Here is a 24,089-nt window from a genome sequence, read left to right as displayed (position 1 = left end):
ATTGCTATAACAACAATAACGCCAGCTAGCAACAAAATACACTGAGGAATCTAGGATGTCCGACTCACCAGCACGGCTACGAGCGAACGTCCGCCCACGCTAGGGCAAAGGGATAAACTCCGAGGCCCGACGGAACGAGCTGAGGGGAAGAAGTTTCCACACGAGGACGCCCGCGGCCAAGAGCGGAGCTTTGCGCGTGAACGTCCACACGCTATCCTGTCCCGGGGAGAAGAGAGCCAGCTATCCCCCGCGCGCGCGCAGCAAAACGCCATCCGTGGCGCTGGTGTCGCTACGACGCGAGCGCCCTCCCCTGTTAGTTAAAGTAACCAAAACAGAAGAGCGCGTTTCGGAGGAGCTAACAACAGTGGGGTGTGCAATGCGGGAAAGCGAACGCAGGGGACGAAGGCGTCCCCACACCCTCCACCCCTTAATGCCCGCAAATGTTCCCCCGCCCGGTCATTGACACACCGCCCAGTCTGGCCTATGTAAGCCCTACCGCAGGTCAAAGGTATCTCGTAAACGACACCGGAACAGCAGTCGACATACTTCTTTGAGTGCTTCTTCCTGCAGCCACTCTTCTTTTCCGCGCACGAAATGCGTGAGCAAAGTTGGGCAAGTTTCTTCGGTGCGGAAAACACCACAGGAACGCTGTGTCGGCTTGCCACCTTCTTCACATGATGGGCAACCTTGTGGATATACGGAACCACTACTGGTTTAAACGAGTTCCTTCCTAGTACGTTCGCTTTGGCGAACATGACCTGCTTGGTTTTCCGAAGAAGGGCCTCGGCCACAGAAACAATGACCGCACAGGGGAACCCAGCCATAAGTAGCCGGCGTACATGCTTATTAAAGCTACACTGCATAGCATGCGGGCACGACTTCGAGAGAGCAGACCCCAGGCATAGGCCGGCAATAGACCTCTTGACAGTTTTGGAGTGAGCGGAATCAAAAGGTAAAAGCTCTTTCTGTGCCCTCGGAGCGTACTCCCAACATACATGATCAACTCCTATAGTAAAATTGACATCTAAAATGCAACGAACCTTGTAAAGGGAGTTCGTGCGTAAATCTCAATCCCCTCCCGTTCTGCTGAAAGCTCTCCAGGATGCTGCCAACTGCTTCGGTGTAAGAAATGTTGTTTAGTTTTTTCAAAACAATAAGAAAATCGTCTGCGTACCTAAAAACTTTCAGCACTCCCTTCCCATTAAAGCTTTGTTCAAGGGCGCGGTCGCAGCATCCTGAAGAGCTTTCAGCAGAACAGGAGGGGATTGAGATTTACGCACGAACTCCCTTTACAAGGTTCGTTGCAGTTTTTAGATGTCAATTTGGTATCGTATCGTCACTAGGATCCTGTCGAACCATCCTGCCGCCTACTTCTACTGCACACCCCATAATTATAGCTGTGAGATTATTGTTCATTCCCAGGTAGCACCGAACATTAGAATAGTGTTATAAAAATGTTATGCAAGTTGGAGTAATGTTACATGTTGCATAGTAACTTTACATTAACATTAAAAATTAACATATAACATTATAAGTTATATAGGAAACGTTACTTTCACATTCTAAACAAACGTTGTTTTAATATAATCTTCTAAATTTTATTATATGTTAGAGTCGCAGCTATAAAACAACATTGCAAATATACTTCGAGCACGGATTTCCAGACATTTTCTCACTGTTCTTAGAGTAAAGATGTTTTTCAACTAACAGTACCTTGTAACCACAGCTCTTAGATAGTACTCGCCATACATGAAGAGCCCCATTATTTTGTCACAAAACTTTCGTTATTACCCATTCCCCACTGTCACTCATGGGATATCCCGCAGTAGCGAGTATATAAGCTCGGTGGCATGATATCCGTTTGGAGGTGAGTGAATACGAGTTGCTGTGCTGTAGTGTAGGGGAGAAGGTGTCGTTCTTGTTGTTGGTTCTTGCAAAGTGTTCTAAGTTGTGTGTCGTCACCACTGGCAGGCCTGCATGCTTGTGCGGGGCTGCTTCACCATTTTCGAGAAAGTTTCATTTATGTTGTTTGCATGTTTCACGAGTGTTTGGGAAAAGTTATTCGAACATTTATATGTAACATTACAAAAACATTAGAAAAAAAGGACATTAAGGACATTGAAATAACATTTGAGCGTAACTAAAATGTAACATTATCGCAATGTTTCGGTGCTACCTGGGTTGTTTAAAAATTAAGATCGTCTTCCTTTTAAAGCCCAATATCTGTTCTGCACCGATACCCTGAATTTTTCTAGTTTCCCTCTACCACCAACTCGTTGATGGGTCTCTGCTTCACTCCTCCGTTCCCTCTTCATGTCTAAGCAGATTCGAGACCTTACCATTCGGTGGTCGCCACAACGCAGCTTTCCCAGGACCTCTACATCCTGCACGATGCCAGGGTGAGCGCATTGTATCAAGTCGATTTCGTCCGGAACATCACGCACGTTAGAACCGCCGACGCTTCGTTTGTCTGTGAGCTGTTTCACGTCAGAAACCGTCGAGCCCACTGGCAAGGGGTCTCTTGTTTCAGGCCTGTGTCGTAAACTGAGCAAAAAACTACCTTTAGAAATGATTTGTATAAAACGATGTGCAAGACACGCCGCCAGGCACTTTCTCTCCCTCCCTCTTTATTTCCCTCTCCAGCGGTGCTCGAAAGACCCCCCCTTCGGAGTCAGGCCAGACTCCGTACTCCGGGACTCCGAGGACATACTTGTGGTTATCACCGCCAAGCGGATAACGCTTCAGGAGAAACGTCGCGGAAAGCTGGAGCGGCAAGGAAGATTTTGTGACAGACAATGCAGAGATGGCGGTGGCAATTGGAAGCTCTAGACTGGGAAAAAGGACGCATAAATGCCAGGGTAACAAGTTTCGAGACCAGCGCCGTCACACTCGTATGACGTATCACGTGCGACGCATAGATAGGATACAGCCGCGATCCCTTGTGGCGCGCAACTTCGCTCCAGCTGCGGGGGCACGTCGGCCCGTCCCACGCACCAGGCGCGTCACGGTGGCGTGGGGGGCGAACCCTCGCTGCCCTGAGGCCTTTTTTGGCGGCGGTCACCCGCTGACCCAGTTGCGGACGACTCGAGTCCCGCCTGCGCTGACCGCGCGCTGTCGGCGGCAGCTCATTCTGTGTACGCCGCAGGGCACGCAGATGTTGACGCAACGACTGCTCGGCAGAGCGCCACTTTGGCGCATGCTTAATCGAGTTACCTCAAGTCGAATTTTTGGCCGTAGGGCTCTTAAACCAATAGCCGCCTAGCCATTTTGAGCTGTTTACATGTGAAACAGCTATGATTCAGTGGAGGTGGTTTTCCAATTCGGATTGTCTTCCATTTGGTTTCCCGACTAATTAGTAATGTAATTATTACTTCAGACTGAGAATGCAAACTGAGGAGAATAAAAGGTGTATGGTACTAGTTTCATATGCAACGAACAAAGCCTGTTTCGTCAAGCAAGATTGCTTGCGAAGGTAGACGACGCGTGGGCAACCACGCGTACCGCCTGTCGTGAAACGCGCTCACCGACGTTCGAGGTGGTTTCGGTTTCGAAATGACGTCGGCTTCGTCGTTCCCGGGCACAGCAAACATGTTCTGCCTTCCACGTGGTCTGTTTGTCCGAGCAAACAGAGCGACTTCGATGTTCGCTGGCAGCCGCACCCATCGCTGCTTTATAGCGCATCGAAAAGTGACCTTGCTCGAGCAGTGCCCAAGAAGAACTCCACCGGCGGGAAGAGGTGAAGGTAAACACTGGTGGTTGCCACGGCAACCGCCTGCTCGGCGCTTTTCAAGTGCGCATGCGCGGCGGCAATCGCTCGCCCCCTCGCGTTCCTCGAATGAGTCAGGCGTGTCGCTGCTTTTGGAACGGTGCGTGGACGTGCTCGGGAAGCTTCTCTTGCATTAAAAGCAGCCGTCCCCGCAACTGTGCCGCCCAATCGACGACCTCCGACGGATTGCGAGCGCACGTCTAGCGTCAGCCGTCGTCAGCGGAAAACGCCCGAGTGAGTACGATTGACCCGAGTCCTAGAGATTGATCACCGCTACAATCGCCCCGCACTCCTCGATCGCTGAGCATTTCTGGCGTGCGCTTCGACCACTTTACTCGAAAAGGGTGTCCCGTAGGAGCGGGCCCATCGATGCTCGGTTCGGGCGGCCCCGTCCGGTCGGCGTGCCCCCGCTTGCTCGTCGGGCGTAACCTGGTGCCCCGCGCCGGTGCCTTCGTGTGTCACCGGCGAAAATCACCGCGCGCACAGACGTCGTCACCTGCCAGCGCCAGATGTCAGAGCCCGCTTCCTTCAGTCGGGCGCACCTCGCCGGTGACCAGAGCGGCTTCGCCCGCTTGGCGCACATTGCCGCCCCGCAAGTCTGCCTTTGTTTTGCACTGGCGGCGCGGGGCAGATGGGTGGTGCGGACGGGTTGGGTATATATAGCGGTGATCGCGGGACTGGTGAAGCCGGGCCTGGTATTTGGGGCCTGGGAGCGGCGTCTCTTTGCACCTTGTCTAGACAGTACTCGCGGCGAGGCGAGAGAGCCCGGCCTTCGGGGGGGATGGTCGCCGGGGGTGAGCAGTTGGCCATTCGTTTGGCTAGCGCCCGGCGAAAAATATTTGGCTTGTCTGAAATAACTAGGTGGCGGAAGGGCCTTCCCCGGGGGTTATTATAAGCCAGAAGCTTGTGTGTTTGTCTCGCCGATGCAATGGGTTCAAGTACGTTTCGGTTGAGCGCCCCAGCTTGGAAGGTTTCGAAATGCTCAGATTCGCCTTCTGTGCAGTGCCCGATCATACGGCCCGATGAATGCGTAAATCAGTCATCATTAGCATCAGGCCCCTTACCCTGCAAACTTGTGGCGCCTCTTGCTGCGCTTGCCGAAAGTTGCTTTAATTTGTACTTGAGAGAAGGAGGAATTTTGTGATAGTATTTGCCATGATTAAGAGAATACGGTTAAATAACCCCGTTTTGCCGGTCAAGACTATTAAGCCAACCTGTGATTGGCTGCTTAGGGCGCCGTGCGAACGATTTTTCTGCGTTTTTCACGGCCCCGCGCTCCCGGCGCCGTTTAATTCTCGCTGCGTGTCTGCTAATCAGCGACAGCATGAAAGTCTTTCGGCAACCCTGTAGTGAACTTCATGCGCTCCGTGCACTATCAGCGCCAAGATCCATGCGACACATCCGAAAGCGAACGCCATGCGCCTATAGTGTGACAAAAAGTTCAGCCAAGCGTAGAGTATGTCGAGCGCGGGTGCAAGTCTCGAGCTGGCTAACTTGGCTCTGCTCTCCCGCTAGACTGCACTTATTTAATGTCTGATATTCCACGACGCGACTGCTGACGTTATTTGGCTTAAAATGATTGCGAAAGTACGTCGCTAAGGGATTCGAGATCCAAGAAGCAGTCAAGTTTCTGTCAATTAAAATTTATAATTTCTGTGCGGCACGGAATGTTAGGAGCACATTTTTTTTTTGCTCAACGACGACCGTACAATTACAAGACGGACCAAACGTCAGTCTTGATCGAAGTCTGGCCTGGTTTTCTATAGCCAATCAGAGATGAGTGCGGGATTCTGCTGGCAGCTGCCTATCATCATGCAATAGTCCATCCGTTGACCGGTCGCCGCTGGAAGCTGATGCTGAGGGAGAGGTGGTGGTACTTTTGAGGCTGTGCACGGAAGCTCGGTACACGGGGCAACAGCAGAGCTTGTGTCCCGGCCATTACCATGTTGGCGTGGGCGTTGCCGCTCAGTGGAGTACTTTCCGCTCTTGTGCCGCGTAGTAGCTGCTCGACATGCTTGACGTGGCCCACAGTGCCTTTCCGCCGAGCATTCGCACCGCCAGCATTTTTGCCGCCGCGGCGCCATCACACGTTTCGCGACTTGGCTGCGTTGTGGCGAAGCCCACTTTATTTCGCTCCGTCAGTGTGACGTCACTCTGGCGCCACGAGCATTCCCGCCGCGAGATCAGTAAGTGCCATGCTGCGTTATGGTTCGCGCACCGCTCCGCGTAGCCATCAGTGCTACCTTTTTTTTTTTATTTTGGATGGTGGTTGAATGAACAGCTGTTGTAGAATTTGCGTGGTTTGGCCGTGGAAGGCTGTGTGTCTCACAGGCGTAGCAATGCTAGCGCGCTTGGGCGGACCCCGTTAAGGAGGGGCGATCAAGCGTGTTAAGAGGAGCGTCGCGCATGACTAGCGTCTTCCATAAGTGTGGTGCGAACATGCTGTTTGCCCCCCCGCCCCCTTTTGTTAAAAAAAACTATTTCTTTTAAAAAAGCTTAAAAGTACTCACTTCAATATTACCCTTTTTTGGTAGCTGCCCGGCCTTTAAACCACTGATGTTTCAGTTTATTTTATGTCCATTTATTGCAGAGGAATTCACGTAAGCTTCGTTATCCCTGAACCTGCAGGGCTACGAGGAGAACGATTGAGCCTGCATCAACATCTCTGGATATTGGCTGCTTCATTCTATCAAAATGTGTTCAATTCTCTCTTCAGACTTACCACATGCGCACATGAGTCATCATGAGCATATTTATTTTTAGAGATTCATGTTCAAAGGCACTCTGATTCCACTTTAGATGGCAGGGTGCTGCCCTTTGAATTAACACAATCCCTTTCTGATCTCATGTAGCCGGCTTGTTTCCTGTTGGATGTTGCCCAGTTCCCACCTTTAACATAACTCTTTGTGACCCTGTAGCTCTCTGGTGTCCTGCATACTTGCTTGTTGGTGTGTTCTCTTCTTCCACTGTCTCTCTGTACAGGTACTTAAACATCCCATGCATTTACTTCACTTTCAAGAGACTGGAAGCGGGCAGGTTGGGTGCGGGAACAAATCAAGAGGAAGAAATGGGCATGGGCGGGGCATGTAATGCGAAGGCAAGATAACCGCTGGTCCTTAAGGGTAACGGAGTGGATTCCAAGAGAAGGCAAGCGTAACAGGGAGCGGCAGAAAATTGGGTGGGCAGATGAGATTGAGAAATTTGCGGGGATATGGTGACCGCAACTGGCGCAGGACAGGGTTAATTGGAGAGACATGGCAGAGGCCTTTGCCCTGCAGTGGGCGTAGTCAACTATTTGTCGCAATCAGATCGTCACGAATGCTTCGCCACAGTAGCCTCTTTTGCAAAGAAGTAATGGATTACCGCTAATCGATTACAGAAAAATATTAACTGAATTACTCGAAATGTTACCAGCTGAAAAAGTAATCAAGTACAAAATTACACAAGAATGTAGTTAGTTATAATTAATTAGTTACGTACAACTTTCATAGCATCACAGATGGCATGCTAATACACCCATTATTTTTTCTGATAGTGTGGAATGCTTCAACTACGTCCCTGGTGCTCGTATTGGAATGTACAGTCTTTGTCAAAATTTTAGAGCCCAGGGGGTTCACTTCCAAGCTTTATATTGGGACTCCAGGAGCATTCATGGAAGTCCTACCTATTGCAGGAGGCAGTACCAGAAATCTTCTCATGTCCAGGAAATTTGGAGCGCTATAGATCCATTAAGAATGACACAGTGTGGCTCAAAAGAAAACCCCATGGGTTCCAAACTTTTGACGAAGGCTGTACAAAGAGCACTTTGGTATCCACAAATTACGGAGTGCATTGACAGGAAAGCCAAGTTCTCAGCCTCCTTCCTCAAGGAATTAGCGTGCTCCATGAGCCTCACATTAATGCAACTGCCAGTCTAGCCCATATACGTGAGGCTGCAGGACAGTGGTATCTCATAGAAGAGAGCAGTCTCACATGCAACTTAACTATTTTCATGGTTATTATTGCACACCTTCCTCCTGTACCCTTCAAGTTTTCCTTGAACTACAGCCCCAACCTTTTTCACTTTGTTAGGAGCGGAGAAAATATTTTTTACTCCGTACCTGGCCCCCACTTTTTTAGCCGGTGCGACAGGGTACGATTAATGGCACGACCGTCGTCTTTTTTCTCTGTTCGGAAGCCCTTTCGCTGCCTCAAAGTGCGTTCTGAGGATTTCTACGCGCGGAGGACCTTATCCACACTTGAGGCAAGGACAGAGTCAAGGACGCCAGCTTCCCTACATCTGTGCACCTGAGCGAAGAGACTGGAGCTCATTTGATGTTGACAAGATTTTTTCGCAGCCATACTTAAGCATCCTGTAACAATACTGGTTTTTGCAAGTTTAGAATGAAAAGAACTGTAATTTAATAGAGGCTTCTCTCCCCTTGGAGAGTACTGTCAACGAACATGATTCGTCTCGAAAGTCATTTTAAGGGGGGACGAGGGTCTTAAAACTAACTTTTTATTTATGGCTACAATCTCGTGAAATTTTGCACACAGATGCGTTTTTCTCTTCTGATTCCAAATATGTAATCATAATTGAGCTGCTGGTCTTAAATCTTACAAAGTCTAGGGAGTAATTAGGTAATTTCTTACACAGCTTTAATGAACTTTGTTATTGCATTTTGTTATTTTGTTGCTTTTATTTACATGAATTGATAGCCAGAGAGTTCCCATACCCGGTGACATTCTTTTTCTCTAAAGACATGTCATCGTGATACACTACATAGAGAGTAAAAGGTCGCAGTATTTGACACTGGAACTCGCTACCCTAGTCGTAAATTGCTATTTATACGTGGCCTAAATAAAAAAAAGTAAGAATGTCATCGGGTATGGGAATTCGCTGGCTATCAATTCATGTAATTAAAAGCAACAAAATGCAGTGAAAAAGTTAATTAAAGCTCCGTAAGAAGTTACCTAATTACACTCTAGAATTCAAGATAACTTTTGATTTAAGACCACCAGCTCAATTACGACTACATATTTGGAATCAGAAGAGAAAAACGCATCTGTGTGCAAAATTTCATGAGACTCTAGCCATAAATAAAAAGGTCAGTTTTATGACCCTCGTCCCCCCTTAAAATCAAGGAATTGCAAGATTTCTTGCCGAGGGACTTCATGAGTGAAATTCAGTCCTGACCCATTTCGTGCAAAAACACCAATAACATGAGACTCATATGAAGGGTCCACGGAACTACCCAAGTCCAGGAGATCATCCACATTACGGAAAATGCAAATGAAACATCTCGCTAAATCATTCTCCTCTTTTTTTTATCAAGCTGGCTTAGAAAAGTGTGCTGAGGATGGGTGCCACCAATGCATACACCAGACTTCTGCATAAATATTTGGCCATCCCAAACAACATACGTATGATTAAGGTTAGTAAGTAAGCAGTTCTAGCAAGGACTTGGTCGAGATTCCACAGTCATTTTGAAGCATGCACTCATCATTGTTATCCGCGATACATTGCTGAACGTACTGCATGAGTTGACTGTGTGGTAGGGAACAAAAGAAATAAAGCACATGCACACTAACACCAGTGCAAGGGGCAGGTCTCTTATTCTTATGGAAGTTAGCAACTGCTTCAGAGTTAAGGAACAGGTCCATTACATGAAGTGCTGGCAAACAGTTGGATAGGTATGTGGACACAGCCGTCTGCCAAGAGTGGTGCTCAGACACTAAAGAATATTTCCAGCTCAGAGTTCTCAGCTTCCTTCACTTTCTTTGTCAGCCCTTCGAGCCTGCATTCAGGCCTGAAGTGAATACGCGAGCTGGCACAGTTTGTGTTGCGCACTTTGCGGGGCTTGCTTGGTTAACGTTGACAGCATGGTGCTGCCCAGCCCGACCTACTTCAGGCCAGATATAGCATCGCCACTGCATTCTTTGACATGATGCTTGCTCTGAAGTGTTGGATCTGTTTTCTCACCCATACGGTATGCTTTAGGTGAGAAATACTGATCGCTTACATCAGTATTGCGCAGAAAATGAACTGCAAAGCATGATCAATGAGTTAGACAGGCAGAGTAGAACAGTGGGGCTAAGAATTAACATGCAGAAAACCAAAGTAATGTTCAACAGCCTAGCAAGGGAACAGCAGTTCACAATTGATAGCGAGGTGCTGGAAGTAATAAGAGAATATGTCTACTTAGGGCAGGCAGTGACAGGTGATCCGGATCATGAGAGGGAAATAACTAGAAAAATAAGAATGGGGTGGAGCGCATATGGCAGCTTCTCTCAGATCATGAATGGCAGTTTACCAATATCCTTCAAGAGAAAAGTATACAACAGGTGTGTCTATCTTACCGGTACTCACCTACGGGGCAGAAACGTGGAGGCTAACAAAGAGGGTTCAGCTTAAGTTAAGGAAAGCGTGGCGAGCTGTGGAAAGAAAAATGATAGGTGTAACGTTAAGAGACCGGAAGCGGGCAGAGTGGGTGAGGGAACAAACGCGGGTTAATGACATCCTAGTTGAAATCAAGAGGAAGAAATGGGCTTGGGCACGGCATGTAATGCGAAGGCAAAATAACCGCTGGTCCTTAAGGGTAACGGAGTGGATTCCAAGAGAAGGCAAGCATAGCAGGGAACGGCAGAAGGTTAGGTGGGTGGATGAGATTAAGAAGTTTGTAAGGATACAGTGGCCGCAACTGGCAGAGGACAGGGTTAATTGGAGACATGGGAGAGGCCTTTGCCCTGCAGTCGGTGTAGTCGGGCTGATGATGGTGATACTGATTGCTTTTCAGATGCATTGGTGTTTTTTCTTGCTGTTGTGTCTAGCTATGTAAGGTTTACATGGATGCATGTTAGGAGCATCCCCTTCAAAATGGGATCGCGGCAGGTGCTGCCGTGCTTGGTATTCCTTTTTCTAGTCTGTCAAATGTAGTGGAACAAATTCGCCTTTTCTTTTGCAAACTCTGTTGACTTTTATGTTTGGCTAATTTTTAATCCTGAACTTGTATATTTACTTCACCACCCTGCTTTTTAGCCACCATCTTCCAGTCTCTTTGTGCCAGGTTTGTGCAGGTTTATTCCCATGACCTTTGTTATATCTCTAAACCTTAGTGCCTTGGGGAGAGTAACTGTGCGTGTATTGACATTTGGTTGGATTCTGGCACACTGTAGGGAAATCAGTTATTGCTATGGTTCTACTACATGCTGCACCTCTCATCATCTTGATTATAATTCTTTTTTTGTAGCTTCGCCTTCTAAGGCACCGTGATCTTGCTTCAAAGAGTAGGGCACTGTCTCTTGAGTTATTATAGATAGATTTCGTCCTGACGTACCTTTTACATTTTCTGTGCATTTCTAGACTTCGTTTTTTCTCCATTGAATTAATCTTGCCCTGTGCGCTTTTGACCTGTCGTTTAAAGCTTGTTATTTCTTCCTCCTGGTTTCTGGCATACTTACCGGTTAGTTTCCTAATTATTTTCCACCACTGTGAGTCAACGCTCTTTCTGTATAAGTATTTAAATACCTTAGGTGCCCAGCTGTTATCGTCCGGTTTCCTCAGACGTTCTTCATATAGTATTTTACTCTGAGCTTCCCGTGTTTTGAATGATGCCCAGCCCATATCTCCCTGTACTGCCTCATTTGTGGTTTTGCTTTGGACACCCAGAGCTATTCTGCCAGCAGCCCTCAGATTTATTTCTAGCCCCGACTGAATTTTCTGTCGCCTTATCAACGACACCTTGCAAAGCACTTTTCTAATTTTGTGCCGGGTTTACATTTATCTCCTCTGTGAGAGAACAACGCCTTTGAATGTATTGTGTACTGCCACTGTTAATATCAAAGAAAAAGTGTGCAGTACCACTGTGTCCGGCACACAGCTGAGGAGCTGTGACTGGGTGGTGCCACAATTTGTGTGATCGCGCACAATGCGGCGATAATGAAACATATGGCATTATGGGAGTACAGAGATGTATTTGGAAATGAATGATGGTGCCTGGGCTTACTTTTGGGAATGCAGTTTTGTGCCTAAGGGCAGAAGTTCAGTCAGGACTAGAAATAAATCTGAGAGCTGTTGGAAGATACCCAGACAATGCAACTACATCCTCAATTCAATTCAATTCTTTTTATTATCATTTCTTCAGCACAGTACATAACATCACTGTCTGGATCCTTAGCCAAAGGCTAGTTATGGATCCATGCAATAAAAGCAAAGATATTAGTGAGGACAAATGCTTTCTACATGCATGCCAAAATAATACACATAAGAATGGTGGAAAAATGCAAAGCGTACAAGCAAGAGGGTTCAAATTACAGAAATACAAGAGGGCTCACTACAAAAAAATAGAAGAGTGTGCAAAAAAACATGAAGGCAGGAACAGCATTCTTTATACAAAATAAACGCAGTTGCCTTAGAAGTGATTATTCAATGACATATGAATGGCAAACCCAACATAGACACTACAGAGAATAATAAGAGACAATCGCTAAGCGATTTGCATTGTAAATCAGGTAATTATTTGTGACAGAAAAAAGGTCTTCAGTGAAGTATAAGGATTAGACGTTGCAAAGACTGCACAGGGGATTTTATTCCAAGTTTTTACCCCTTGATACTCGAAGTGGCGCTGGCCATAGTCACTGCGAGATGTAGGAACCAGAAATCTTCCCTGTGCTGCTGAACGGCTGTTAGTTGGGGCTCTATGGAATGTGTTCAAAGGAAAGGGGGAGGTGCCGGAGAGGACTCTTAGTACGAGTAGTGCAACGCGAAAATCTCGAAGCTGCAATGCCGGCATTATTTGGAGTCTAAAAAACAAAGGGCGAGAAGGCGTATACGGTGTTCTGCAAGTCATTATTCTCAGTGCCCGCTTCTGCAGGCGTAAAACAGGTTCAATGTAAGTGATGTAAGTGAACCCCCATGATTCTATACAGTAAGTTAATTGGGACTGGAAAAAGCTAAAGTATATTGTTTTTAGTGCGTGTATTTCGAAATGTCGCCGAGCTTTGGCCAGAACGAAACATGCATAAGGTAGTTTGCTGCGCAATTTTTCGATATGCGGTTTCCAGTTTAATGCAGCGTCTAAGGTTACACCTAAGTACTGAATAGTTTTAACTTCTTCAATTTCTTTATCTCCTATCGATATTGCGGAGCAGGTATTCTGGTATTTTTTATAAGGGGATGCAAATATAACATATTTATTTAGTCTTGCCCACGTTCAAAGTGAGTCTGTTAAAAACCATTTATTGACTCTCTGAAGTTCTGAGTTTAAAATATGCTTGGCTGTTTCAACGGAGTTAGCGGTCACCAACAATGAGGTATTGCGGCGTACATAATGGCACGGGTATTTATTAGGCAATCGGGTAAGTTGTTTATGTAGAGTGTAAAAAGTATAGGCCCCAGTACTGAGCCCTGCGGAACACCTACGGAAATAGAACGCGAACTTGACGCGTGTTCGTCAATAATAACACACTGCCGTCGCCCAATTAAATAGCTTCTAAAGAAATCCAGTGATACACCTCTGAACCCATATCGTTCTAGTTTCTTGCATAAAATATCGAGATCCACAGTGTCGAATGCCTTCTTCATATCCAGGAATACACCAACAGAAATATTGTTATTATTGAGTGCTTCATTGATTGAGTCAGTTATAGAAAGCACAGCCGTGGTGGTCGATCTAAATTTCCGAAAACCATGTTGGGACGTTGACAGAATTGCATTTTTGGTCAGGAATTGCGTAATTCTTTTAGCCAATAGTTTTTCGAAGAGAGTGTTGATACAGCTAAGGATTGAGATCGGCCTATAGTTTCTGAGTTCATTAGGATTCCCACTTTTGTAGATAGGGACTACCTTGGCGAGCTTCAAAATATCAGGATAGATGCCGGACAGAAACGCTTTATTAAATAAAGAGGCTAAGGTGGCAGCTAGGACGCCACTGTTGTTTTTAATTATGGGAACCGGAATACCATCGAGACCCGTGGCCTTAGTGGCATCCATTGAATTAAGTGCACTCATTACTTCGTCACTGCTTATTTCTATAAAACCGAAGGTCTTTTCAAGATACTCAGGCAGAGAAGGTTCGTCTGTGAGACCCATACTTAAACGTAAATCAGCACCCACTGAGCAGAAATGATCGTTAAACTGATCTGATAGCAGGTGTTTATCTGCGGAAAGGGCCAGGTCAGGAAGTATTCGGTTTGATGAAGTAGGCTGAATTATCGAGTTCACTGTAGCCCAGAGTTTCTTAGAATTGCCGGCGCATGCGTCCGCGGGCATCCTGAGGATTAATTTTTGAGGACATTGTGTTGTCCTCAGGGCATCGTCTTCTAATCCTCCAGAGGTCCTCATTTAGTCCTGTTGTCCGGCCTCAGTATGTCCTCAGGACATCCTCAGATTTCCTCTGGACGACTTTCTCAGTCTGTTTTCAGGACATCAGATGACATGTAGCCCAGGGAATGTGGGTCACTGTTTTCTTAATTATTGTAGGCAATGTGCACAGGGGTTGTGAAACAGCTTTCTTCGTGCTTGTCTTGGATTTTAGCAAACAAATTTTGCAAAAGTTTCGCATACTCAACAAGTAACTGGTTCGTTCACCATATTTGTTGGCAGTTACAGGTTATTCTACATGCAATATTTTCCTACAGCAATGACCATATAACTCTCTCAGGAGTCGAACTCTGCCACCTCAGTGGAATAGCCAATCCGACAAATTGCCCAAAAATCTGAGCACTCTAACCGCATCAGAAGCATGCAGTACATAATACCAGGTTTGAAAACCAAAATAACTTAGGATATATCCTGAAGGCTCAGAATATTTCCAGTCACAATCGTTTCCTACATTACATCTCTATTGTACACAAGTATCTTTTAATAAACCTGCAGTTTTTACGAAATGAAAGCCGAGTGCGAGAGATAAAGCTGGTTTTATCTCAGTTCAACACCACGATATTGTTCTGCGATGGGACGTTTGTAGGACATTTGAGAAATTTTCGTCCTTGAGTCGTTCCGCGCAGTACAAACTGAGGACATCCTCATGAGGACATTTTGCCGTGATGCACCCAAAAAGTACTCAAAATGACCTCTTCGGGATGAGGACATTTTGACCATTTGAGGACGTCCTCAGGACATTTGGTGTTGTCTGGGTTAGCACTAGGTGCCCACGGCAAAACCACAAATGAGGCAGTACAGGGGGACATGAGTTGGGCATTGTTGGAAGCAAGGCAAGCTCAGAGTAAAATACTATATGAAGAACGCATGAGGAAACTGGACGATAGCAGGTGGGCAGCTGAGGTGTTTAAATATTTATGCTGGAAGAGCCTTGACTCACAGTGGCAGAAAAGAACTAGGAAACTCACCACTAAGTATGCAGGAAATAAGGACGTAGAAATAAAAAAAATTTTCCACCCAAAAAGAAATAAAGAGTTTCATGAGACAGGTAAAAGACACAGAAGGTAAAAACTGCTTCTTTTCCATTGTATTAATCCAGACTGCAGAACTATATCGAATTTGGAAAAGGCGGATAAGGAAAGGATGTCTCTAGATAATACAAGAGGCAGTGCTCTACTTTTGCAAGCTAGATGAGGGTGTCTTACAGCTACAAAAAGCTACAAGAACAATTTTACCCACGAAGATGTCAAAAGTGCAGTGTGTGGTAAATCTCTAGATACAACGGAGCATCTTGAACGAGTGTGACATTATCCATCTGTATGTCAAAGCAGGCAGCCATGCTTTCTGTGGCTCTACAGTTGGAGACATGGAGGAAGGAAAACTAAGGAGAGGCCCTTCGTATTCCCAATGCATTGACAAGAATGTGGCGGAAGTGACGTCAAAATTTAGGCTTAAAAAGTCGGGCCACTAGCAACGTTGTCGTTGTTGCTAAGAAAACTCGGGCCACTAGCAACGGCGTACGGCGTCGTTAGCGTCGTTGTTGCTAGGGGCCCGAGTGTTTCTCGGTGGCGGTGGACGGGCTTTCGGCACGGTGTGTTCGGCCTTGCGTGTTAAAGTCTACATGCCTGGCGTCGTGACGTTACGCACGCATCTAGGATTGCTTTTAAATAACCGCTCATTTGATATTTTGTTCGTCAAACTTGGTGTCGTTACGCGGAGCGATCGATGCATTGAAATGAATCTCGCGAAAAGGTGGCACTCCGGAACCGCGCTTCGACAGGCGAAGCGTTGATTGTTTTGATCAGCGAATTTTCGCACCTCACCAAACAGCACAGAAACATGAAGCCGCTCTCGGCGATGCTGAGCTGCGTTTCGAAGGCCACACGGGGGGTGTACGGTAGCCCGAGGAGGATGAGCTGAGCTGTAAGCGGCGCGCAATGTCGTCTTTCTTCGCCTGGCGTCGGAAAAGGTTCACCGCACCTGTGCGCCGGTCTGTGTCTAGGTGCGTGTTTGCGGGGAGGGAGGTGTAGGAGTGTAGCGGCAAGCGGCGCGGTTTTTTTGATACCTTTCTTTTACGAAGTGCTTGCGAGCCGGGCGCGAAACCCGCCCGTAGCTCGGTGGAGAAGGAAGATAGTGAGGAAAGCCGAGCCAACTTCCGGTTGCGGGGCAGCTTCACAAAATGTGACGTCAGGGCCTCTCCTTTCTTTCCTTCCTCCATGGTTGGAGATAACAATGGTGATGTTGATGGATCTGCGGTGGAAGTTCCAAAAAGCGGTTGGAAGATTGGTGCTTAAAAGCAGAGAGGTAACAAAGTTAGATATGTTGGATTAATGTATTTAAATAAAATGACGAATTTACTGACCGATTTAATACACCATTCAAGAAAAAAAAAAGGCGATTATAGTGGCAACTGCCACCGCCCCGTTACCGAGGGCACGCCTTCCATTGATCGTTCTGGGATACTGCCATGGGCGTCCGGAAGGGGGGGCAAGGGGGGGCGGTTGCCCCCTCCTGGCATTACGGATATTATTTATGCCCTAGTAGAAAACAACTACAAATCTACCGCCTCCCCATCCCCGGACATCAGCTGCCCCCCTCTGGAAAAAGTTCTGCGGACGCCCTTGGATACTGCGCTTTCCATGATCAGAGTTTCCACCACCAGGGGCACTGATTGTGAAGTGGCATGTTGCAAATTGCGCTTCCGCGCCGGGTGCCGACACCATAGAGTTAATATAACCAAGGCTGACACGATCGAAACGATTGCATCGATCCTGGTATCGGCGGTAAACGCGGCTGCAGTTAAGCCTAAAAAAAATAAAATTTCTAGACCGCAGTGGATAACAAAGACATGCTTATGAACTAAATTATAACCAGTCATAAGTATTAAAAATGAGATATCAAAGAAATGAGTTGCGAAGGGGACACATCGCGTCTGCGCCGCCAGCGCTGCCACCCGGGTAACGCGGCAGCGCAGGCAGGCGCAGTTGCAAACGGTGGGCGCAGGGTTGGTGCAATGTTGGGCGCAGACATGGAGGAAGGAAAAAGTTACGAGGAACTTTAGCGGCTAAAGTGGTGAAAGGCGAAAGCCTGAGTGCTGCATTCTGCTACGCGATTGTTCACTTCACATTCTGTTGGTGCATTAATTAACTGCCAATTAATGACGCTTAATCTTTGCCTTTAGGAATGAAACGCGACAGCGTGTTGTAGCGCTGTCAGGGAGTCCACGGAACGCCACCACCCGTTCGGCGCGATGCGTTGCCCTTTGAACGCAACCCTTTTTGAGGAAAGGAAATCGCGCTGTAATTCTCTGTCATCTCGGTGGACACCTGAACCGCACCGTACAGGAAGGGAGGAAGTGGAGTGAAAGAAGAAAGAAAGAGGGGCCGAGGAAAGGAAATTGCGCAGTAACTGCCGCACATGTTTCGGTGGGCACCCGTCAAAATTCGCGCGCAGTGACGTCACGACCAATCTGAAACGCGGACTAATTTGCTAACACGTCATGGTCAAGACAGTAGGGTCATTTCTTTAATCTACACCAGCTACACCAGTGTAGCGAAGCTTCATTGGAGGTATTGGACATTTGCTACACTGGTGTAGCTGGTGTAGGTTAAAGAAACGGCCCTAGTATGAGCCTTTAAAGGATTTCGCCCTAAATATCAACTAACAGTGGGGGAAGTATAGGCTAGGTGGCGCAAGCTGCCGCCCGGTACAAAGGGTAAAGCCATTATCATCCATCCATCCATCATGCGCTGCGTGCTTGGAGGAGCTGCGTGGCTTGCGGAGTGTTTGCGCCCTTCGGCGGCAGTCCGCTCTTATCAGATGTTGGGGTGTGATCTGCGAATCGTCTTCTCCGACGTCGCTTGACGAGACCCGCCGCCGCACGGGATGGAGCGGGGAAAAGGAAGGCGACAAAAAATGCGGCCACCCGTCGCTCGAAGGCTTTCCCTACTCGGAGCTGTCGGAGGCCGCGGCCATGTATGGCGCGCGCCTGACGGGTTGCCGATTGGTGGCCGCCCACGGAGCTCCTTGTACGGTGGCCGGCGGGGCAGCGTGGGCTGTCGGAGGAACCGGCTGCGAGATTTGTCCTCGAGTGCGCGGCCGTTGACCAGAGTCTCTCGCTCAGTTCGATACGCTGCTGGGCGCAGTCTGCGCGCCGCTGTAACATCGTCTCCGGGTCTCGCGTCGTTTTCGAAACGGGCCAGCTTTCCTCATTCGTGCAGCCCCGCCGCGGCTGCGTTTTCAGCCCGGCGAAGAAAAGGATTCCGCCTGGAAATTACGCAGTGGAAACAATTCGATATTTCCAAATGTGTATTTTTGACACCACTGGTGAATACTTGGCAGTAGAACCACTGCAGTCACCCCAAGTGACATGCTCCAGTCGAAAAGTGCTGTCGGCTTACAACATCACTTTATTCTATTGATGATTCAGTGCATTTTATTGTTCGTTCTTTTTGCTTGAAATCTTTGTGGGCTGTTCAGCTCCTTGCAATCAACTATAAACGATGTAAAGATGGCATTCTTGTTTTGAAAATGTGGTTTGTATAAAACAGTGCAAAAGACTATAAAGTGTAACCATATGTAACGTCTTGGTCATTAAAACATAAGAAGCTCAGATTAGTTAATGTTATGCTGTTAAGAGGGAGTGTCAATAAATAGGGAGTAGCCTTTTAGCCTCATGCGAGCCTGCAGTGTATAAAATTAAGTAAATAAATAAATTCAGTAGCAGTTTTCTAATGTAGCACATTATAGCTACAATGGCAAATCACTGACTGTTGAAATTAATCCTCAAAGACTTGCCGTGACACCATGCTTAAATGTTGAAATCGGTCTTTGTTTTCACAGTTCCTGGTAGTGAGTGTGCAAGTTTTTGTGGCACAGTTTCTCTACCATCATTGACATAGATCTGCAGTTACTTGATCCTTGTCTCCTGCTTTTCCCTTTCACATTGCTTGTTAGAGTTTCTATATATGCACACAACACACAACACACACACACACGCACACACACCAGGTGTCCCAGCTTTTAAAAAACACGGGGTGTCCTAGCCCTCTGAAACCAAATGAGGGTTGTTTATAGTCGCGTGACCTAGTCTGCAGTATTTTTTTCGTTCTTCAAGGTTGACTAATTAGTTAAACTTAATTAACTAACTTTTTAATTATTGACTTGAGGAACATCAATGGAAAAGTTGTAGATCGCTTTGAGAAACAGTTTACTGAGACATTTGCAGCAAAGTAATATTTACGTAGTTTTTTACCGGCCTTTAACCATAACCCGCACAATAAGAAAAAGCTTTCACATGACAATTGTGCCACTTCAACGTCCCAAGACGCGCCTTAAAGAATAAAATCCATTTTTTCTGAAGTCCTCTCCTTGATGAGACTTTGGGTGCACATTGGGGCAGAGAAGTGAGCGAGCAGCTGGTCACGTGGCAACTTTCTTTTAAGGCCAATAAATGAAGCTACGTAAATCGTAACTTGACGGAAACAGCACTACTAGCGGTTTTTCGAGGTGATCTAGAACTTTTGCATTGACACTTTCTTCCTCAAGTTAATAATTAAAAAGTTAGCTAATTAAACTTAACTAATGAATTAATTTTGAAGAGCGAAAAATATACTCAAGACAAGGCCACGCGACTATGAACAACCCTGAGTTGGTTTCACTGGACTAGGACACTTCGCCTTTTTTAAAAGTTTGGTTACATTTAGGTGGGACATCCGGTATATATATATAGATGCCAGTTGGGAATCCCAACTGGATCCAGTTGGTCAACCCGAAATTCCGAATGGAACCAATTGCACTGCCTGTTGTTTCCAATTGGATTCTGTAGGGCGTTGCAGTCCTGTTGGTTGGTCCAGTTGGATTATCCAGCTGTGTTTTGCAGATTCCAGTTGGCTGTTCCAGCCGCTGTGGCGGCAAAGTGGTTGTGGTGCTCTGCTGCTGATCCCAAAGATGCGGGTTCGATCCCGGCTGCAGCGGTCACATTTCGATTAAGGCGAAGTGCCAGAGGCCCGTGTACTGGGCGATGTCAGTGCACATTAAAGAACCCCAGGTGGTCGAAATTTCCAGAGCCCTCCACTGCGGCATCCCTCATAGCCTGAGTCACTTTGGGACATTAAATGCCACAAACCAAACCAAACCAATTGGCTATTCTAGTTCGATCCTATGATTCTACTTGGTGTCATTGCTCCCATTTGGATAATACAGATTGGAATCTTGGGAACCACAAGAATATGCAAAACCATTTGGATAAACGTAACAGGTTCCTGAAATGATAATGGTTTGTGATATTTCAAGTGGTGTTACAGTAAAAAAACATTGGCCGCCGTTTAAGCTTTGCAATTAGGAATTTCACAATTGTGTGAAATTCCATATTGCATGCCTTAAGCATTGCAACCGAGCCAATTGAAAGCTCCAACTGGGTGTTCCAATTGGTTTCAAATACGCAATTTGAAATTTTCCTAAAGGAAAGTCCATTTGGAAGCCAATGATCGCTTTGACTGCAATCTGCATATTGTTCTGTATTGGCAGCTTTATCGGCCAAATTATTTTCATCATTTCTACCATTATGGTGGGCTTGATTAAATTATATCTTTTGTTAATTATATCTATTTATTACGTTATTTTTTTCTTATGTTCATTTTGCATTTTGTTGTTCTTCCACACTGATACTTCCTCATCTTAGATGTTCCTTCTTGAATCTTCATGTTCGAATTTTTTACCACTCCCCTATGTTATACCCTCATGACGACGAAGGCCTTTAGAGGTTTCTTGAAATAGATAAGTGCCACTGGCATCAGCAAGAGGGTCCCATGCACGGAGTATATAAGTGGGAGAAAATGTTGCTTCGATATGATTCAGGTTTGTTTACATAGTTTCAGCTCCCTAAAGGCGTGCAATTCTCAATTTAAATCCCTTTTTGAGAATGGTTCTGGGAGAAAACGCAGTTGATTCTTCGACACCACTGGCACCATTTGGATGTGAAACAACTGACTGCAGTTGTTTTTAAACCCACTAGGTACCCACGGTGACCAAGAATTATTTGGTTCTGACTGGAGGTGGATTCTTTTTAACACAGTAGCATTAAGGGTCCTGTTCAGTGGAGAAACTGCTGTAGTTGGCGTTTGCTTGTCAAGGCAATTGGGACTGATGCGAAGGGTCCTGACAACATGACACCAAGCGGGTAATTAAAACACGCCACAGCAAGAACAGGGATGGCGTCGCTACACTATTACTCACTGGTCAACGCGGTCCTGATGTCATTCCACCACCACCTCAGAAGAGATAAAAGCACTTGTGCTGGAAAGGAAAATGGATGCACTGGGAGAGAAACCCCTGCCCCTTTGGGTCATGAGCAGGGCAAGCTACGTCGATCGCTGGTAGTTTGTGGGCTCAAAGCATAAGTAAGGGTGGGACTAAAAATTATGGCGAAAACTTAAGTTTGCCAGTCTGGGGAGGATATACACTGGGCCACCGGGGGAGGGGGAGTAGTTGGCAGGTTATAACACCTTGCCAGTGTCTTTCATGCAGTGGAGCTTCGGCAGCTGCAGTTCAGTGGTGACAGGTTGCAAAAGTGTCCAGCCCCTGGGTATACCCTTGTGTTTTGTCCCTTTTTTTGTGCCTTTTAACATTGCCCCTGGCGTGTAATTAATGGTCCTAATTGGACCATAATTAATGTGGAGGCCTTCACCACAGTGTCACTAATAGCCTAGGTGCTGCTTTGGGAGGCCCGTTGGACCCCACCTGGTGTATTGTAGTGTGCCAGGAAGGTATACAGTAGTTGCATTTTGCCATTAGTTATGTGTGGGGCAGCAACTAAGAGGGTATCAAAAATGCCTGCAGGTCAAATTTCAGACACCACAGCTACCTCTAGAAAACGGAATAGAGGTGACATTTAAGAGTGTTGAAACTATGTTTTCTTTTCATTTTTTACCCTGTGTGTCTTTTGTATGTCATTCTCTTAAGCCCGCCTCCCGAGACGAAAACCAGACACCTCTCGCTTGTTTATGGCCGGCGGCGGCTCCCCTCGGGCGACGGGACTCTGGGAACCCGAGGGGAGAGGGGCCAAAGGTTGAGACAGGCGGAGAGCTGTTCCGTCTAGAGGGGCATTGGAAAAGGACAGAACGATCGGGGAGCCCCAACGATGAGCATGTAATTTCTCGAGCTCTTGCTCCCCTCCTAACGAACAGTTTGATTGTTTCTTGTTTCTTGCAATAAACGAAGTTACATAAACGATAACAGTCTACTGTCTACAACGAGGAACTACATCAGTTTTAGTTTCTACAAAACATTTTGGTGCCGAAACCCGGGAACGGATTATTCAGGAACAACGACCGGACCCAACGACTCAGCGTACCAACGACAGCCACATGGATGTTCTCAGGAAAAAGAGGAAGGCCGTCAGAAGCCAGGCGACGCGACTGACCAAAGAAACGGACGACATCTTGGCGGCTAAAGAAGCGCCCACCGTCGAAAAGGTGAGCGTGCTTCTTGAACGCCTACAATTGGTCAAACAACAGCTCAACGAGGTAGACGCGGCGATCGAGCCAAATATCAAAGAAGATGAAGCGGAGGCTGAATTCGAGCAAGTCATCGAGTACAGTGACAAAATTGCTACCTGCATTTGCCGACTAAAACTCAAGAAAGAGCAAACCGAACAAGAAAGCAGAAATCAGGAAACCCAGATTAAAGCTACCGTTGGTAGTGCTTCCGTGGCTCAAAGGATTAAATTACCGAAGCTGGAACTAACAAAATTCGACGGCAAACGAAAAAACTGGCAGCCATTCTGGGAACAATTTGAGGTGGCAGTCCACAAAAACACGGAACTCTCTAACATCGACCGCTTGAATTACTTGAAGACGCTGCTGAGCGGAGAGGCCTTGACAGCAATTGCCGGACTGCAGGCATCAGGTGATTGCTACAGCGACGCGGTCGACATCTTGCGACAACGATTCGGAAATCCGGAAGCGTTGATTCAGGATCATATGCAGGGCCTAATCGATGTGAAACCTGTGTTCTCTGCAAAGAACGTGCGAGCTTTGAGAGGGCTTTACGATGAGATACAGGTTCACATGCGGGGGCTGAAGGCGCTGGGTATCGAGGAAGATGGCTACCAGGCGATGCTGTATCCGGTCCTTCTCCGCGCTCTCCCGAAGGAAATGATCTTGGACTATCATCGTTCACACTCTGAGACCCAAGATGAAGCGACGTCTTCGGTGGTCGACGATTCAGGGTCAACGACATCGTCGTCGGACAGCTCACAGTTGACGCCGCTTCGTTCCCTGCTCAGATTCTTCCGCTTTGAGCTTGAGAGCCGCGAAAGGACGCTGGAAGACAGGCCCGACGACGCACATGGTAAGCCTGCTTCTCATTTTGATGGGCACAAGGCACGAACGCATCGAGGGAACGCTCACCCTTCTTCGGCCTCAGCCCTGCATGGTGCAGCCAACTGCATGCAATGCGTGTTTTGCGACTCAAAAGGACATGAAAGTCAAGAGTGCGAGTCGAAGATGGCAGTAAACGAGAGGAAGGCAATCCTCATAGCGAAAGGCAGATGCTTTCGTTGCACGAAGCATGGACATCGTTCAAGGCAATGCAGGGTTAAGATCAGCTGCAAGAGATGCAAACGCAGGCATGCAACAGCGATGTGCGACCCTGCCATCAACGATGCCGAGAACGCACGGTCGGCCAACGAAGGGGTACAGCCAGTGAGCCTGCATGCCTCAGGAGCAGAAAAGGACCCCACTCACCGCACAGTCCTAATGCCTACTGTTACAGCCTTGAACAAAGGGACAAAAACAAGAAAAGTCTCTCGAGTTCTCTTTGATAGCGGCAGTCAGAGAACGTTCATTACGGAAGACTGCTCCAGGAAACTCGGGTGCAAATTGCTCGGGACAGAGTTACTGTCGGTGGGAGTATTTGGAGGAGGACAGACCAGACGCACATTCAGGCGAGTTGAAGTGTGCC

The 24,089-nt window shown here is 47.0% G+C and overlaps 1 protein-coding gene across 3 annotated transcripts in view; it reads left to right on the top strand.

Annotated features, from left to right (window-relative positions):
• Positions 1–3,819: 3,819 nt before the first annotated feature.
• Positions 3,820–24,089, top strand: part of LOC149367665 (alpha-crystallin B chain) — a 63,678-nt gene continuing 43,408 nt past the window's right edge. Inside the window, exon 1 of one of the 3 annotated variants that reach the window (XM_089556651.1) lies at positions 3,820–4,000. The gene's annotated coding sequence lies outside the window, so the exon portion shown is untranslated. The remainder of the gene's footprint in view (positions 4,001–24,089) is intronic. The other 2 variants (XM_089556667.1, XM_089556658.1) reach the window with 2 other exon arrangements.

Source organism: Amblyomma mixtum, chromosome 1, assembly GCF_055824585.1.
Source record: "Amblyomma mixtum isolate Tamu chromosome 1, ASM5582458v1, whole genome shotgun sequence".
Taxonomy (NCBI): Eukaryota; Metazoa; Arthropoda; class Arachnida; order Ixodida; family Ixodidae; genus Amblyomma; species Amblyomma mixtum.
This window is presented reverse-complemented; position numbering and strand designations above follow the sequence as displayed.